Raw genomic sequence first — 18,806 nt, forward strand, 5'->3', positions numbered from 1 at the left:
GGGGAAGACACCAACAGTATATAAGCAATATTCCCTAACAATTTTATAAGAGAGTTTCAGAACAAAGTTTTATAGGAAATTTAAGAGGGAGAGTTACTATTGACTAGAAAAGGAAAAATTTCCTGGAACAAGATGACATTGGAGTTGGACAATGATAGTGACAATGAGGATGATAGTTCACATTGATATAGCATTTACTGTTTTCCAGGCACTGTTAAGTGGTTTACAATTTCTTTACATCATCCCTTTGAGGTAGAAGCTGTTATCACCCCCATTTTACAGATGAGAGAAACGAAGCAATGAACAGTTAAGTGACTTGCTTAGGGTCACACAGCTAGGAAATTTATGAGGCTAGATTTGACTAGAGACCTGGCACTCTATTCACTACACTCCTAGTTTTTTAGAGCACAGTTAGGAATTACATAGTTAAAGAAGAAAAGAAAAAATATCATAAAAATAGGAGGAACATGATCAAAGGTAGAGAAATAGGAGATCATAGGATATATTTGGGAAAGATTGTCCATGTTGACTGAAAGAAAATTCATAGAAGGGATTAATATGTGAAAAGGCTGGTTGGCTAGAGTGGAACCGATTGTAGGGAGCTTAAAAACCAGAGAAAATTTGAGCTTTATTTGACCTTTATTCAGTAGATAGCAGGAAATTAAAGACTATTGAGTGATATGGGTAGGTCTATGCGTAAGGAAGATGATCCTGACATCAGTGTGAGGGACACATGGAAAGAGGAGGTGGAATAGTGAGGGGGGAAAACCAGAAAGCGAGTTATTATAATAGGTCAGGCAAGTGGTAGTGAACATCTGTTTTATGCTGGTTGTAATGGGAATAAGGAGGAAGGAACAGATGCCAGAGATGTTGTAGAAATGGAATCAACAGGATTTCATAATGAAGTAGATATGAGAGGGAGGGAAGAGTTAAAGATAACTCCAAGGTTTTTAGCATGGGACATGGAGTGAATGATGGTTCCAAAGAGAAAAATAAGAGTCAGAAGGAAGAGAAAAATAGTAAGTTCGGTTTGAGACATGCTAAATTTGTAGGTTGTGACTTCAAGGTAGAGATAACATGCAGATGAGGGATAGAGAGCATTGTACCAGATGTACCCCATCTCATTAGCAATGAGCTCTAATGACTCAGTTTTGCTTTTTTGTTTGGTGATTGAATCACTTCACTCTAACCAACATCTTCCAAGTGTGTGCTATTAGTCACAATGAAAACTAGATGAGATGGTATGTCTCACAGGATCATATACTTCAAACTAGAAAGGATCTTAAAGTGTATTTTATGCAATTCCCTTCTCACTTTGTGTCAGAAAAAACTGAGGCTTAAAACAATTTAAGTGACTTACCTCAGATAGTAAGAGAAGTCAGGATTTTAACCGAAGTCTTCTGACACTACTTCACCCTGTTTGTCTCAGTTCCCCATCTGTAAAATAAGCTGGAGAAGGAAATGGCAAACCAGTCCAATATCTCTGCCAAGAAAACCCCAAACGGGGCCATGAAGAATCAGACAGGACTGAAAAATGACTGACCATACACACAAACACACTCCAAACCCACTTGACCTCTGCAATCAGCCCAAATGTATTCCCATGGACACAGGTCTTCAAAATATGGGAATCATTTATGAAAAGAAAAAAGACAATTTGCTTTGTTGATTGGAAAAGTTTTGTTTATGGATAAGACGAGGTTGATGGATTGGTTAGAAATTAAAAGCATGGCTTAAAGACTGAGAATTTGAAGTGGGCTTGATGGTGATAATCACTTTGTTTTACAGAGCTATGTACCTTTCTAAGGAGGAACAGAGGTAAGAGATATCATTATTATGTACTCTCTCTGCCTCTCTCTTTATTAAAACCTGTGCCTTTTTTCCAGTTCTAACTCAGGTGCCACCTTCTAGGTTCATAGCTTTGGAACTGCGAGGAAACTTAGAGATCATTTTCTAGTCCAATTCCCTCATTTTACAGATGAGGAAACTGAGTCCATAAGTAGCAGCACTAGAATTTGAATCCAGGTTCTCTGACTTCAAATTTGACACTTGCATTGGATATTGGAAATGAGTGATAGTGAAGAATTGAGAATTACTCCTAGGTTGTAAATCTGTGTGACTGGAAAAAAATAAAAGAAGAAGAAAAATAACACACACAAAAAGCATAACACAGTACCCTATAATTTTAAATAGCAAATTTAAATTTTAATTTAGGCTAACAGAGTTATCATCCCACATATCAGTGATACTGAAATGAAAACTTTGTTCCTCTCATCTGAATTTTTTTAGTGGAGATGTTCAGTTTTGTTCAATGACTCGTGACTCCATTTGGGGTTTCTTGGCAAAGATACTAGATGGCTTGTCATACCCTTTTCCAGTTCATTTTACAGATGAGAAAACTGAGGCAAAAAGAGTTAAATGACTTGCCCCAAGGTCGCACAGCTAGTGAGTGTATGAGATTTGAATTCAGGAAGATGAATCTTCTTAACTCCACGCCTGACACTCTATCCATTGTGACATCCAATATACCAGAGAAAGACACAAATATGAAGCCTTCCGTGAACTCCACAATTTTCCCTCCTCCCCTTCTAGTTCCTCATACAACCCTGGACATTTCCCATCTATCATACCATAATTATCCCTTCTCACTAGTGCCTCGCCCTCTCAGATTACCTTCTATTACCTCTGTTTATATTTTATATGTACCTACTTATTTATGTATTGTCTCCTTAGGAAGCACATTAGAATGCTCATTTGATTCCCAAGGAGCATGAGTAGGGATTATGGTATCACCTTCTTATATTCATAGTGCCTATTGTAATAATCTGCACTCAGTAAGTGCCTAATAAATATTACATGAATTAATGAATTTGTTGAATTTCTTAAAATCAAAAAACTAGGGACCAGAGCCTAGAGAAGCCCCTTCCCCCCAAATCTCACAATTCCAATCGCTGAGTCTGTGCAATTGATACCTCTTTCAATCCTGTAAATTAATAAAAAGCATGAGTTTTAATAACTGGTAATTGGGCTTTTTGACAAAGAAAGTACTGGAGTTTCTGGAATTGCTGGCCACTGATCAGAATGGTCACAAAAAAGGCCTTAAGAATTAAGTTTTAGGTATATGAACAACACATTTTTCCTGCAGCCTTTTTCATAGCTATAAAATTACATTTTTTCATCTCTGCAGACACTTGAGGAAGGTCAAAAACAAGGAAGGCTAAGGATAGAGATGAGTGGAGGGGGGAGGAACACCATCCCTCATTACACTAGAATTTTAAACAGCAAATCTAAATTTTAACTTGAGCTGGCAAAGTCACATTCTCACAGATTAGTGATGCAGAAACATATTCTTTGCTCCTGTCATCTTGAACTGCACACTGACACAATGGGGGTCTAGTGAAGTGCTTCTGCAAAAATCATAGAAAAGAAGGAAAGCAGAAGGATTGGGGGAATACCTCCTAGGTCTACGCCAGACCTTCTCACTAGGCAAGAAATTCAACTTAAAAAATATTACTGCATTCTTACTGGATGCACTACACTGATTCTGGATGTTGTGGTAGATTTTTTTTTAACACCTATTTGGATCTGTAATATAGAGCTAAAGGACCTTGGATACCATTCCCTCCAATGCTCTTATTTTATATACATCAGGTCTGAAAAGGTTAAATGATTTGCTCAAGATCACATGAGGAGTGAGAGAGGGAAGACTTGAACCCAGTTTTACAACCCTGAAGTTCATAATGGCCTTTTCTACTCTATTATACTGCCTTTTTTAAAAATGGATTTTGAATGATATTTTTTGCTTTTACATCATCTAAATTTTCTCCTGTATCCTCTCCCTTCTCTTCATCCAGAGAATCAGCCCATAACAAAGAATTTATTTTTAAAAGAAGTATTGTATGTGTCTATCTCAACAAACATTTATTAAGTACCTACAAGGTATCAGACACTGTTCTAAATGCTGGGAATACAAAGAAAGGCAAAAGACCCTGCTCTCGAAGAGCTTCAAAGATTAAATACATACAAGATATATATAGGGTATTAATTGGAAATAACCCACAGAGGAAAGGCATTAGCACTAAGAGAGACCAGGAAAAGTTTCTTAAAAAAGGTAGAATTTTATCTGGGACTTGAAGGAAGCCAGGAGGCTTACAAAGGTGGCCTTTGTAAATGAACTGGACAACAGCAAGAGTCCAGCCCCTATCTACTGGACCATCCTTGCTTATGATATGTCCAAGTTATTCATCAATGACTGTGAACATCATTAATGTTCTCTCCAAACTTGCAGCATCATCACATCTGACTGCATCCTCATCCAGAAAATAAATATGCCAATGAGCCCCGCTTTTTTTTTCTTCTAGAGCATCTCAGAATGCTATTAGCAATATTTATTAGCCTTCTTTGTTGTTGTAATTCAGCATCTTTATACCATCATTTGGGGAGCTGGGGCTCAGTAAATTACAAAGGTAATCCCAGATCCTCTGTAACAGAAAATCAGAGACCAGAACGATAGCCAAACAAGATCAGAGATTTTGCTCACTATTAAATTCATTCCTCTAGCCTTTCCTCTCGCTTTCATTTCACTCTATTGTGTTTTTTTTTATCTGTTGAGTTAGCTGCATGCCCAATGTGCCAGTTGGGTTTAACAGCTGGGACAATTTTTTATGCTTTTTTAAACTGGGCAACAAGAAGCTGCACTGTTCTCAAGCTGTATCACTGCTCCTGGGAATGTAGAATCTCTTTAGTCAATTCAGACCACATCTGGAGTGTTATGTGTTCAGTTCTGGGCACCACACTTCTGGAAAGACATTGATAATCTGGGGTACATCCAGAGGAGGCAGCCAGGATGGGGAAGGGTCAGAGACATCATACAAATGAGGGATGGTTGAAGAAAATGGGAATATTGTCCAGAGAAAAGAATACGTGAGAAGGGGAGAACAGCAGCCATCTTCAAACATTTGAAGGGTTGTCATTTGGAAAAGGGATTAGAATTGTTTTCCTTGGCCACAGAGAAATGGGTGAAAATTGCAAGAGACAGTTAGAGGCTTGGTATAAAGAAATTAGCTTCCCAACAATTATAGTTATCCAAATATTGAATACATCATCCGGAAGCAATGAGTTCCCTTCACTAAAAGTCTACAAAAAAGGCTAAATGACAACCCACCAGATATGGTATGTTGTAGATGGAATTCTTGACCCAGTACACATAGGACTAGATGTTTCCTAGGATCCCTTCTATTCCCAAAATTCTTTTGCTCTGTGGAAAATTAGAAAAAGAACTGGATTGTCTACTCATTACCAGCAACACATGCGGGACAAAGTCCTGGAGATGGAAGCCATGTTTGAGGAACCGAGAAGAAACCTGAAGTTGTAAGTTCACCATCACAATGTTCCATTCCACCTTAGCTTCTGCCCTCATATTTGGGAATTTTCATGACCTTCATCTTTGGTCTAAGTCAGCAATAATAGATATGATCATACACATAATCTTACCATCAGCCGTAACTGATCATGCTTCCCTGTGTTGATTGAAGCTTTGGGAAAGTGGTAACAAAGGGAAGGACAAAGCAGTGAAAAAAGGAAAGAAGGAACAACAATAAGAGAAGATAGGAGTCTTTTTTTTATTTTAATACACATTGTTTTATGAATCATGTTGGGAGAGAAACATCAGAACAAAAGGGAAAAACTATGGGAGAGAAGAAAAAAAAACAGAAAAAAAGTGAACATAGTATGTGTTGAGTTACATTCAGTCTCCATAGTTCTTTTTCTGGATGCAGATAACATTTTCTATCTAAACTCTATTGATTGCTTTGGATCACTAAACTACTGAGAAGAACCAAGTCTTTCATAGTTGATCATCACACACTCTTGCTGTTATTGTGAACAAAGTATTCCTGGTTTGGGTTATTTCTCTCAGCATCACTTCATGTAAATGATTTCCAAGTCTTTCTAAAATCAGCTTGTTCATCATCTTTAATAGAACAATAATATTCCATCATTTGCATACACCACAACTTGTTAGCCATTCCCCAATTGTTGGGCATCTACTCATTTTCTACTTCTTTGTTACCACACAAAGAGCTACTATAAATATTTTTGCACATGTGGGTCTTTTCCCCACCTTTATGATTTTCTCAGGATACAAATCCAGTAGTGCTGGGTCAAAGGGTATGCAGTTTTGTAGTCCTTTGGGCATAGTTCCAAATTACTGTCCAGAATGGCTGAATCATGTCACAATTCCACCAACGATGTCTTAGTGTCCCAGGTTTCCCACATTCTCTCCAATATTTAGCACTGAACAAGTAGGCCAATTTAGGCAGAATTGTCATTTTTATTATATTAGTTTGGCCTACCCATGAGCGACTGATATTTTTCCAACTGTTTACATCTGACTTTATTTGTATGAGCAGTGTTTTGTAATTGTGTTCATATAGTTCTTGGGTTTATTTTGGGAGGTAGACCCCCCAAAATTTTTATTTTGTCGATAATTATTTTAAATGAAATTTCTCTATCTCTTGCTGATGGGCTTTGTCAGTAACATACAGAAATGTTGATGATTCGTGTGGTTTTATTTTATATCCTATAACTTTGCTAAAGGTGTGAATTGTTTCCAGTAAGTTTTTGCATGATTTTCTAGGATTCTCTAAGTAGATCATCATATCATCTGCAAAGAGTCATAGTTTTATTTCCACATATTCTAATTCCCATAATTTCTTTTTCTTTTCTTATTGCTAAAGAAATCCAACATTTCTAGTACAATGTTGAATAATAATGGTGATAATAGTCATCTTTATTTAATCCCTGATTTTATTGGGAATGCATCCAGCTTCTCTCCATTACAGATAATGCTTACTGTTGGTTTTACATAGATATTGCTTATTATTTTAAGGAAAGCTCCCTTTAGCTATATGCTCTCTAGTGTTTTTTAATCGGAATGGTTGATGTATTTTGTCAAAAGCTTTTTCTGCATCTATTGAGATTATCACATGATTTCTATTGGTTTTGTTATTGATAAGGTCGATTATGGTAATAGTTTTCCTGATATTGAACCAGTTCTGCGTTCTTGGTATAAATCCCACTTGATCATAGTGTATTATTCTGCTGATAAGTTGCTGTAATCTCTTTGCTAATATTTTATTTTAAAATTTTGCATCAATATTCATTAGGGAACTAAGAGTGTCTTGAAGTAATTTGCACTTACTCAGAATGAATGGGTCTACTTAAAATTACTAAAAAAATAATTACTAAAAGTGGAATCAACATCATTCCTACTACCCCCTACACCTAAAGTTCTGAATTTTTATTATCTATATGAAGAGACTCAGAACTTTGGAGCTGATTGTCTATTCTATGTTTTATGTGTCAACTGACTGTGTTTCATCCCCTACCACCATGGGATGAGTCTTTAGAAAAAATAGGAAGATGGGACTATCATAGATCATCACCATTTTCCTCTCACTCATGAACCAGGGCTCAGAACTCTAAGAGATCCTGACCATCTGGGAGTCAGCAGCATAAAACAGTGATGTTTTATGTTTTGTCATCATGCATCCCAAAGGATGGATAATCCATTTTGATGAGTAATTTCTCATCTTATGACTGGCAGATTTCCAATTCTTTGATACCTGTGCTTCAAAGTCAACATCTATAAAGATAAAAATGTTCTTTTATTCCTATCTTTCCTTGTTCTTTCATCCCTAATTATCTCAGTCTTACTTCCCCACATGCCAGTTCCTCCTCTGCCCTCCCATTCCATTAAACTGTCTGAAAATCTTGATGTATTGTTAACAAGCTCATCTTTATCCTAGTTCTTATTATTTCGTTTTCTTTTCTCTTAATATATTATCAGAAAAGTTGTCTCCTTCTAAAAAATGTCATCTCTGCTCACTCTTTACTCTACTCATATCCCCTGCAGCAATGAGACAAGAGGAAGAGTGGGAACACTCCTTGATCTTCACTTCCCCTTCTATATGGTCCTTTTGTCACCATCATTCAGCTTTTTCTTTGAATCTCTTTCCCTCCATCTTTATTACCTTGCCCAATTCTTGTTCAGTGTTATTTATCTGCCCCTGGGTCATTTTCTCTCTTTTTCTGAATCAATCAACAATCAATGATAAACATTTAATAAGTGTTTACCATGTACCAGGGACTGTGCTAATACTGGCCATATAAAGAAAGTCAAAAATGATCCCTGTTCTCAAGGAGCTCATATTCAAATAGGGAGACAAAATGTAAATAAGCACATACAAGATACACACAGACTAGATGAAGAGTAATCTCAGAAGAGAAGGTCTAGAAGCTAAGAAGAAGAGATGGGTGACCAGGTAAGGCATCTTACAGAAGATCAGATTTAAGCTGAATCTTGACTTCTAGAAAACAAAGGTGAGGAGGGAGAGTATTCTAAGAATGGAGAGCTGAAACAAAGACATAGAGACAAAATGTCATATGACAGAGAGGGAAGTAAAACTGAAGTCTCAAGGAGTTCAGTACATGGATTGTAATGTTCCATCTCACCTTATCTCTTCCTATGAATCTGGGGATTTTAACATACATGTTGATGTTCCCTCAGATATCCTGGCTTCCCAACTCATCAGCCTTCTCAGTTCCCATGGCCTTGATATATTTTCCAAATCAACATCAATAAACAGGAATGGCCATACACTTGATCCGACATCCCTCATAACTATGCCGCCTCAGTGGCCCAGAAATTCCTCTTTAGAACTATAACCTCCTTTTCTTGTCTCTCCTTCCTCAACCCACCTCCTTCAAATCATTTATAAGGACTTCCATTCCCTCCACCCTTTCCTGTTTTCTGTCCAGCTTTTTTAATTGACTCTATGGTTGAACAAATGCTATCATCTGTCCTTGAAATTTCTTGCCCAATTGCCCTGCCATATCTCACCAATTCCAACCCTAAGTCCATCATATCTTTTTTTTTTATTTCTACTAATGTACTGTTGAATATTTCTGGGAAAAAAAGTCATGTAACCATGCTGAATGGGTTTGCATAATGATCTTATTATTAAATACTTCCTTAATTGACTATTATAATCTCCTTAGCATCTATTCTCAAACTTCTCCTTTCTTTTCAGAGTTCCTTACAATTTCCTTCCCCATTTCTCCTGCTTGTCTTTTTTTTTTTGTCATTTTGAATACTTATTTTTGATTGTTTTGTGGGTTATTCTTCAGTGATCTCTTACCTGCTATATTCTATGCCTCCTCTTTTTTTTTCCATTCTTTAGCTTTCTGGTTCTCTCTGCTACTTAAAAAAATTTTTTAAAATACTATTCTATTTTTCCAATTACATGTAAAAACAATTTTTAGCATTCATTTTTTAATAAAATGTTGTTCCAAGTTTTCTCCCTCCTTTTCCTTCTCACCTAAGACAGTGAGCAATTTGATATAAATTATACATGTCTGATTACAAAAAACATCTTTACATATTAGTCATATTGTGAAAGAAGATACAACAGTTTGTAAAAAAATTATATTTTGCAAATAGAAAAAAAACACAAGAAATAAAGTGGAAATAGTATGCTTCAGTTTGCAGTCAGACTCAATAGTTCATTCTCTGGACACATAACATTTTCCATCATGAATATTTTGGAATTATCTTGGATCATTGTATTGCTGAGGAGATCTGCAACTTGAAATAGTATTAATTTCTGTTTACACACTCTCTTCCATTTCCTTTTTATGACAATATTTTTTCTTAGTTCTCCTACTTGTCTGATCTTTCTTTCACAGTCATCTTTGCTGGATTGTCCTCTGTTTTCAGGTTCCCAGGTACAGGTATCTGTCAAGGCTCTCCCCTGGGCTCTTATTTCTTTTTCTAAACTCTTTTCCTTGGTCAACTCATCACTTCTCACACATTATTTAGATGACTCTCAAATCTAAACAGCCAGTCTCAATTCCTCTCTTGAACTTCAGTCCCAGTATATTATGATCTTGGGTTCTTCCATTAGGATGAGTCCCCAACAATGACTGTGGATGCCTAATGGATACCTTGTCCTGGATATTTCAAAGGCATCACAACTCAACATTTCCAAAACAGAATGGATTATATTTTCCTAAAAACTTATCCCTCTTACAAATATCCGCATTCAGTTGCCTTTAGGTTTGCTACCTTCTCATCATCCTTTTCCTTCAATTCTTATGTCAATCTTAGACTTGCTAAGTCTCTTCTATCCTGCTGCTATAACATTTCTTAATTTGTCCTCAAACAGTTTATATGCTAGTTCATGCTCTCATCGTCTCTCACCTGGACTTTTGAAATAGTTACTTAATTGGTGTCCTTGCCCTAGATTTTCCTCACCTCATCCATCCTCCACGTTGCTGCCAAAGCATTATTCTTTGTATGGTCAGATGTAGATCTGACCAAATTGCTTCCCACCTACTACCACATGCAAAAGACAAAAATAAACAAATAAGTAAAACCTTCAATGACTCCCTATTCATTCTAAGAGAAAATATAAAATCCTTAGGCTAGCATTTAATCTCCACAGCGTGACTTCCATCTATATTTTTCAGTGATTCCATGTCATTTCCCTTTAAGCAGTATTCTTTCATCAATGCTGAGTGAAGTGAGCAGACCCAGGAGAATATTGTACACAGTAACAGCAACATCATGCGATGATCAGTTATGACAGACTTAAGTCTTCTCAGTAATACAGTGATTGAAGACAATTTCCAAAAAACTAATAATAGAAAATGTTATCCATATCCAGAAAAAGAACTATGGAGTCTGACTGCAGATTGAAACATATCCTTCTCACTTTTTGGTTCATTTTTTCTCTCATGGTTTTTCCTTTTTGTTCTTATTTGAATATGTTTAATATGATTGTAAATATATAACCTATATCAGAATGCTTGCCATCTTGAGGAAGGGAAGGAGAAAAAAATTTGGAACTCAAAATTTTATAAAAGTGAATGTTGAAAACTATTTTACATGTAATTAAAAAAATAAAATATTGTTAAATGGAGAAAAACAAACACATTACTCATTCTAGCCAAACTGCTTTGCCTGGGGTTTTTATATTCATGATGTTCCATTTCCCACCACTACACCTTTGATGAATTTAATGTCTGGGAGGTACTCCATCCTCAAATCTACCTCATAAATTTCCTGCCCATATATGGTGAAAGTCGTACATGTGATGATTTTAAACCAGTGGAGAATGAATTAAAAGTTTTGATGCTTAGTTTGACTTGATGATAATGACTGAAAACACTCTTTTGCAACTTTATGTGTAACATCAAATAGTTCCAACTCTCCTAAAGCACCACATATTTTATCAGACATAGGGGAGGCATAGGGGAGACTTTAGAGCCATTTTAAGAATCCATTGTGTAATACAAAATGAAAACATTCTTATAATTCTGAGGACTGGGAAGAGGATATAAGAAGAAAATAGATAAGAATACACACACATATATATATAAAGATAATTTGGGGGAAGATGAAAAACACTGACTAGTAGAGGAATCCGGAAAAATCCCATAAAGAAAATAACACTTTAACCTCATTTTACGGGTGAGAAATCAGAGGAATTAGATAACCTGTGGATGTTGAAATAGCTAGTATCAAAGCAGGGATTTAAATGTAGATCTTCCTCATACCAAGTCTAGTTCACTATACATGATTGCATTCCAATGCAAGAAACACTAATTAAGTGATTACTCTGAAGAAGAGAGCTTGCTTGGAACTAGGGAGAGAAAATGACATAATCCTTGCCTTCAGAGAGTTTACAGTTTAATCACTATTTTTTTTAAATGAGAATTTCCTTTTATTCTGCCCAAAGCACCACTACATCAAGGGGCTACCAGGATCAATGACCAACTATCTTGTTCTCAAAGTAGTCACTGGAAAGCCTGTGACTGTGGTCTGAGATGATTGCCTCAAATTTGACTAATTTTAATTCAGCTTTCAAATGGGAAAATTAAGACAAGATAATTAGTTTAATGCCTTGAGAAATAAAGATGTGGATATTCCCTCCATTTAAGCAGATCTAGACCCCTTCCTATTTCATGAGTTATCATGGACATGAGATATTTCTTCTGGAGGTCACTTTTCTGGTACCAAAACTCTTTTCCACTTAGTTAGGTTAGTTTCTGTGAAGCTTCAGGGACTCCTAATCTACCTAAGTTGAACACTTAGCTGAATTAGATATATTTAGTTTTTGCAATGAAAGGGTGGAGAATTTTTGATACTCTAGGATCCTAGATACATAGTCTACCATAGCTCATGCTAACAGTAATAGTATTTTAAGGTTGTAAACAGTTTTCTTTACATATGGTATCTCATTTGACCCTCAAAATCACTCTGTGAATAGATGCTAGCTATTATCATCTTACATCCCTTCTTCTTTTTTTTTTTTAAACAGATGAGTTTGAATGATTTGAACTAATTTACTAACCACAAAAAGAGTCTGTGGCAGGATTTAAAGTCAAGTTTCTTATCTCTGAATGCCAAACTCTGTGCAAATCACCTTGTTGCCTATGTGAGAAAATCTAACATAATTCCTGTTTTGCTGGTGTAGCCCTTCAAGAAATGAGGGACATTTTCACCCCAATGCTCCAGATGAAAGTAGTAACTATTTTCTAATCTATTGTGAAGCTTCAGGGACTCCTAATCTACCTAAATTGAACACTTATTGAATTAGATATATTTAGTTAATTCAAGAAAGGGTAGAGATTTTTTGGTACTGTAGGATTCTAGAATTGAAAAAGAGCTTAAGAGTCATTTAATTTATATCCCTCATTTTAGAGATAAGAAAACTGAGGTCCAGATTGACTTGAGAAAGGTCACATAGATTACAAGGAATAGAACCAGTGTTTGAACCCAAATCTGTGACTCCAAAACCAGGATCCTTTCCACTATACCTTATTGAAGTGTCCTGTAAGAAGCCAAATGCCTCCTGTGCCTCTAAAAGGGCAGAATGAAGATTGTTATGAGAAATCTACAAAGTGTTATGAAGGTTTTAAAATTGTTCTTTATTGGATCTTATTTTGGAAGGTCAATCCTCCTGCAATATTTAGTTGAAGCCTATTTTCTGTTAACATTCACTTCATCTAGCTAAAACTTGACTCCTGAATGACCAGCAGGATGAATACAGAGAGGTTTGGCGAGACTTACATGAACTGATGCTAAGTGAAATGAGCAGAACCAGGAGATCATTATATACCTCAACAATGATACTGTTTGAGGATGTATTCTGATGGAAGTGGATCTCTTCGAGAAAGAGAGCTAATTCAGTTTCAATTGATCAAGGATGGACAGAAGCAGCTACACCCAAAGAAAGAACACTGGGAAATGAATATAAACTATTTGCATTTTTGTTTTTCTTCCCGGGTTATTTATACCTTCTGAATCCAATTCTCCCTGTGCAACAAGAGAACTATTTGGTCTGCACACATATATTGTATCTAGGATATACTGTAACCTATTTAACATGTATAGGACTGCTTGCCATCTGGGGGAGGGGGTGAAGGGAGGGAGGGGAAAAATCGGAACAGAAGTAAGTGCAAGGGATAATGCAGTAAAAAAATTACCCTGGCATGGGTTCTGTCAATAAAAAGTTATTTAAAAAAATAAATAAAACCTGATTCCTGGAATGCTAATATGAAAAGATTTTTTTTTTGATATTCTTTAGATAAGAAGCTGGAGGGGAGTTTTGAATTTATTTAGCAAACTATTTGCAAAGGAATTCATCTGACACAACTCTGTAGGAATGTAAATCTCCCCTCTCAATCGGCTCATCGTGAACCCTTTAAATGTAGTTTAATCTATAACCTAACTTATTTTACCTATAGAATCATTTTAACTAGATAGGTTTCCTTAGGGGAAATATGAGATGATGATTCTGTTTAACTAAGTTTGTTCAATTCCTATGGCATTGAAGGAAGCATGGGATTATCAATCTGTCTTGTAACTTTTATAGCCTAAAAGAATGTACAAGATTGCATTTGTAAAAGAAATTATTTCTCTGTCTCTCTGATGTAATTTTGTCTATAAAAAGCCTTGTTAGAATCCTAATCTTTTTTCAGAGTTATTTCTCTGCCTCCTAAATTTGTGCTTAAATATAATAAATCCTAGGTTTTTGCTTCCATAATTTCTATGCTGTGAAAGATTTACTTTATCAGCACATGAACTCAAAGAAGAGGTATTTCTCCACAACAGAACCCTACTTTTAAGAGGGACTGTCTCCCCTATCTTGCTCCCAATTCTAGCCAAATCCGGGAAATCTGGAAATGTGTAAAAAGGAAGAAGAAAGGCGTTGCTAGTTTCTCTCACCCAGAGCTCATAACTCCATCAAACCAAATAGCAACGAAGCCCATCCAGCGTCGCCGGCTCGCCAGGGCCATCTGACAAGTGACCCACAAGCCCCCCGAGTGTGTTTGCAGTGGCTTATGCCAGGTCATGACATATTAACCGAGGATTTGCAGCACATGGGCTTGATTACCCCAGACGCAGTGTGGATTTAATGGGCTTGAGGACAGCTGGTGGCACACATGGCCTGCTTCTTCAGCAAAGCCAGGGAGGATCACTTAAAAGTCTGAAATTTACTGTGCAGGCGATCTCGGGGGGCTCTTGCAAACTTCTCCTGGCTCTGGCGGCAGAGGCGGCAGGATGGGCCTTCTGAATGAAGGAAGACCAGAGCGAGCTGGGGACCCAGGAGAGGGAGCTGGGAAAAGCCAAGTTCTAGCGGACTGGCCCCCCCACTAACCCCCTCGGACTTAGGGGCCCTTCTGCAGGCAGCTCGGACTTACAGACCGTCATGCAGACAACCCAAAAGTCTGCTTTAAAGGAAAACACTCTGCTTTTGTCTTCCACCTTGTCACAAGGGGAATTTTATAAATTCCACAAAATGGAATTTTATAAAGCAAAATGTATAAAGGAAATTCATAAGTAAGGGAGATACAGGTGCAGGTGCACAGAGCCCAGATCTAGTGCACTTGGTTCACTTTTTCTATGTATGAACAAAGATCATAGATTTAGAACTGAAAAAACCAAAGATTTTTAACCTTTTCTCTGTTATGAATCCCTTTGCTGAAATCTATGGAGGGTTTCCCAGAAAAATGTTTTAAAGAAGAATGCTTAAAGGTTTCTTTAAAAAGAAGAATGTTTTAAAATACATAGAATAAAAAGGACTGCAACAGAAATCAATCATATTCAAATAAAACTGACAAAATATTTAAATTTTTTTTTAAAAAGTTAGTGGATTTGGGGTTAAGAACCCTGTTCTAATCCAACCCCTAGTTCTACAGATGAAGAAATTGAGGCTTATTGAGTTAATATGAACTGCCTAATATTACATTTAATAATAGCTAGCATTCATATAATGTTTTAAGATTTGCAAAATGTTTTATAAATATTATTTCATTTGATATGTATAACATAATATAATATATAATAATAATAGCACCTACTTCCCAAGATTGTTGTGAAGATCAAATGAAATAATATGCTATTATTACCCCCATTTTGATAATAATAATTTTGATAATTGGATAATAATAATAGCTAACATTATATAGTACCTACCATGTGCCAGATACTACAATAAGTACTTTAGAATCATTATTATACTTGATCCTTAGAACAACCTTAGATGCTATTATTACCCCAATTTTACAGTGATAATAACAACAATAATAATAATAGCTAACATTTATATAGTGCTTACTATGTGCCAGTTACTGTGCTAAGTGTTTTACAAGTATTATTTCATTTGATCCTCACAACAATCCTGGGAAATCCTGCTATTATTATACCCATTTTATTAATAACTTATTGATTTTTATTTATATTATATTAAATTTATTAAATATTAATTTTATTAAATTATTAAATTAATAATAATAATAACTAAATATTATATAGTACCTACTATGTTAAGCTCTTTAAAATCAATATTTTGCTTGATCCTCACAACAACCCTGGGAGGTGGGTGCTATTATTATCCCCATTTTAAAGATGACTTTATATAGTTGCTTAAATGTATGATTTGCTTAAAGTGACACAGCTACTTGGTTCCAGAGCTGGGATTCAAATCCACCCCTTTTGATGCCAGATCTTATACATTTTCCACCATAAAACTCCTCCTTCCAGGTGACCTGAGTGTGGCTGTTGTATATAATAACAGATGAATTGGATAATAACAGATGAATTGGAAAGGAGATGCAGCAGGAATGTGCCCTGCAGTGGTTCTAAGTATCTCCTTGACTTTTGGAAGCTTCCTAGCCCTGGAGCTAGCAGTCCAAGGGCAGGACATGAAGCTAAAGGAACTTATACCACTTTCAATATCAAGAGAATCCCCACTGTGTGGCTGGAGAAATCTTGACTCTTGGAGTCCTTCTCTGTGCCAACCAAATATGGCTATTGGCTTAAGATGAAAAATAAAAATATGTTAATTAGGGAAAGACTTACATGAACTGATTCTGAATAAAGAAAGTAATACTAGAAAATAATATACATGATGGTTACAATATGTAAACAGAAAGAATACCAAACCCCCCCAATAAAAAATCAATGTTGTAAAATTTTAAACAAAAAATCTTGCCCACCACTCCAAAAAAAGAGAGAAATGAGAAGACATCTCTTTTGTAGAGGTGGGCATCCATACATCCATGGAAATTACATATATTCTCAAGTTTTTTTTTGTATATATATTTATCAGTTTTTCTCTTTTTTTTTTCTTTAAAGAATTCTTTTTTTGCCATCTAGAGGAGGGGATGGGATGAAGAGAGGGAAAAAAAATTTGAAACACAAGTCTTTTCAAGAGTGAATGTTGAAAATTATCTATATATATATTTGAAAATAAAAAGCTTTAATAACAAAAGAACTCTTTTTTTATATGGGATAGTTCTCTGGGAAGGGTTAGGGGAGAAATACAGAAGAACATTTAGGCAATGTAAAAACAATAGAAATTTTAAAAATGTATTTTAAAAAAGTGTTGATTAGCCCTAGGCATGTTTTGCCAAGACAGTCTCCAAAGAACTGCAATCCTCTTTTTGAGAAAGAAGCCCCAGCAGTGAAAGATGGTTCTAGCAGATGTCAGAGGCTCAGGGGGAAACTAACCCTCCAGTTTTGAGGAGAAACAGCAAGTGACAGCTTCAGAAGCAGAGAGGAATGGCCCTTGTGGAAGCAGAGTGGAACCTTAATGAAGTAACAGCCAACTGGTAGAAGTCACAGCCAAGAGAAGTATTAAGAATGCAATCCTAAGAGTGTGAGTTGTCTGGGTAACGTTCCCTCTCTCCCTGATGGAGTAAGCATCTATAGATAGTCAAGTGTACTCTTTTGTAAATTGGGAATTTTCCCTTGCTATTTTGTCCTAATTAAAGGCTTTGCTATTTAATTTGCCGTTCTGGTTCTGTTGGTAGAGAATTCAATGGATAGAGTTTCAATCTGCATTTTGCTTAACTGATTATCCACACCCTTATGCCCACATGCTCCTTACGGAAACTGGGGTAGCAAGGGGTTCCAAAGTCATATGGGACCTATGCTGAATATACAGGATTCTCTGAGGTCTCCCATATGGAGAAGAGACATGATATATATTTTTTAAATATACTTATCACAAGGCAGTTTGGTTTGGGGAAAAATATAAAGCTTTCTAGGAGGAAGAGAAGTTGTAAAATTAGTTAGGGGACTTCCGGTTAAGATGGCGGAGAGGAGGCTCACAGTTGCATAAGCTCCGCGCTTTCTCTCACTATCCACTTCATTACAAGCCTCTGAATCAATGCTTGACTGAAAAAAACCCACAAATACTTACCAAGAGAAGCCATCCTTGAGATCCGCCAAGAAAGGTCTGTCTTTACTGGAGGGCTGGGGCGGTTTTAGATCGGGCGCAGGCTGAGGGCAGCGGCAGTGAGAGCACGGGAGCAGAGCTGAGAGGGGGTGGGGAGTGATCGTAGGCGTCTCTGCGGGGAGAGCTTCGCTACAGGTTTGGAACCTGCAGCAAGTCAACAGCCCAGCAGAGAAGCTAAAAACACCGGGGCTGAAGAACACAACCGCAAACAGCTGGAGTCTCTCAGGACCTGGCCGCCCCCCCCCCCTTCCCCTCAGTGACTCAGCACGCTTTGGGATCTCAGAGCACAGGCGCAGCACAGTCCTGCTAGTGCCTCACTGCTGCCCCCTGCAGTCTGTAGAGGAAGCTCGATAACACACCCAGCCCCCCCCAAAGAAAGACTCCAGTTTTTTCTGTTTTTCTTTGGTAGTTTGTCTCTGATTAATAGACAGAATGAGCAAGAAGCTGAAGAGGACTTTAACCCTTGACAGCTTCTACACAGATAGAGAGCAGACTCTAAATCCAGAGGAGACTAAAAACAGGCAGTCCCCAGGTGAATCCCCAAAGGAGGAGATCGTCTGTTCCTCAGCACAGATGAACCTCATAGAAGTGATTAAAAAGGCTCTCACAAGGGAGCTAGAAGAAAAATGGGGAAAGCAGAGTGAGGCTTGGCAAAAGGAGAAGGAAGCTTGGGAAAAGGAGAGGGAGGCTTGGCAAAAGAGCCTGGAGAAGTCAGTTAAAGAGAGAGTGGATAAAGAAGTAAAATCCTTGAAAAATAGGATTAGTGAACTGGAAAACAAAATTGGCGAAATGGAAAAAAATTCCACAGAACAAAAGAACTCAATTGGACAATTAGAGAAAGATTTTAAAAAGTGAGTGAAGAGAATACTTCACTGAAAATCAGAATTGAACAAGTGGAATTGAATGACTCGAGGAGACAAGAAGAATCAGTCAAGCAAATCCAAAAAAATCAAACAATGGAGAAAAATGTGAAATACCTTCTGGGGAAGACAACAG

General features: G+C 36.8%; 1 long non-coding RNA gene across 2 annotated transcripts in view; it reads right to left on the reverse strand.

Annotated features, from left to right (window-relative positions):
• The window catches only part of LOC127564772 (uncharacterized), an 89,117-nt gene that overhangs the window by 490 nt on the left and 69,821 nt on the right, over positions 1-18,806 (reverse strand). For both annotated transcript variants that reach the window (XR_007954351.1, XR_007954352.1), the window contains exon 4: positions 1,361-1,449. This is a non-coding gene — a long non-coding RNA (uncharacterized LOC127564772). The remainder of the gene's footprint in view (positions 1-1,360; positions 1,450-18,806) is intronic.

The sequence above is a fragment of the Antechinus flavipes genome, chromosome 5 (assembly GCF_016432865.1).
Source record: "Antechinus flavipes isolate AdamAnt ecotype Samford, QLD, Australia chromosome 5, AdamAnt_v2, whole genome shotgun sequence".
Lineage (NCBI taxonomy): Eukaryota > Metazoa > Chordata > Mammalia > Dasyuromorphia > Dasyuridae > Antechinus > Antechinus flavipes.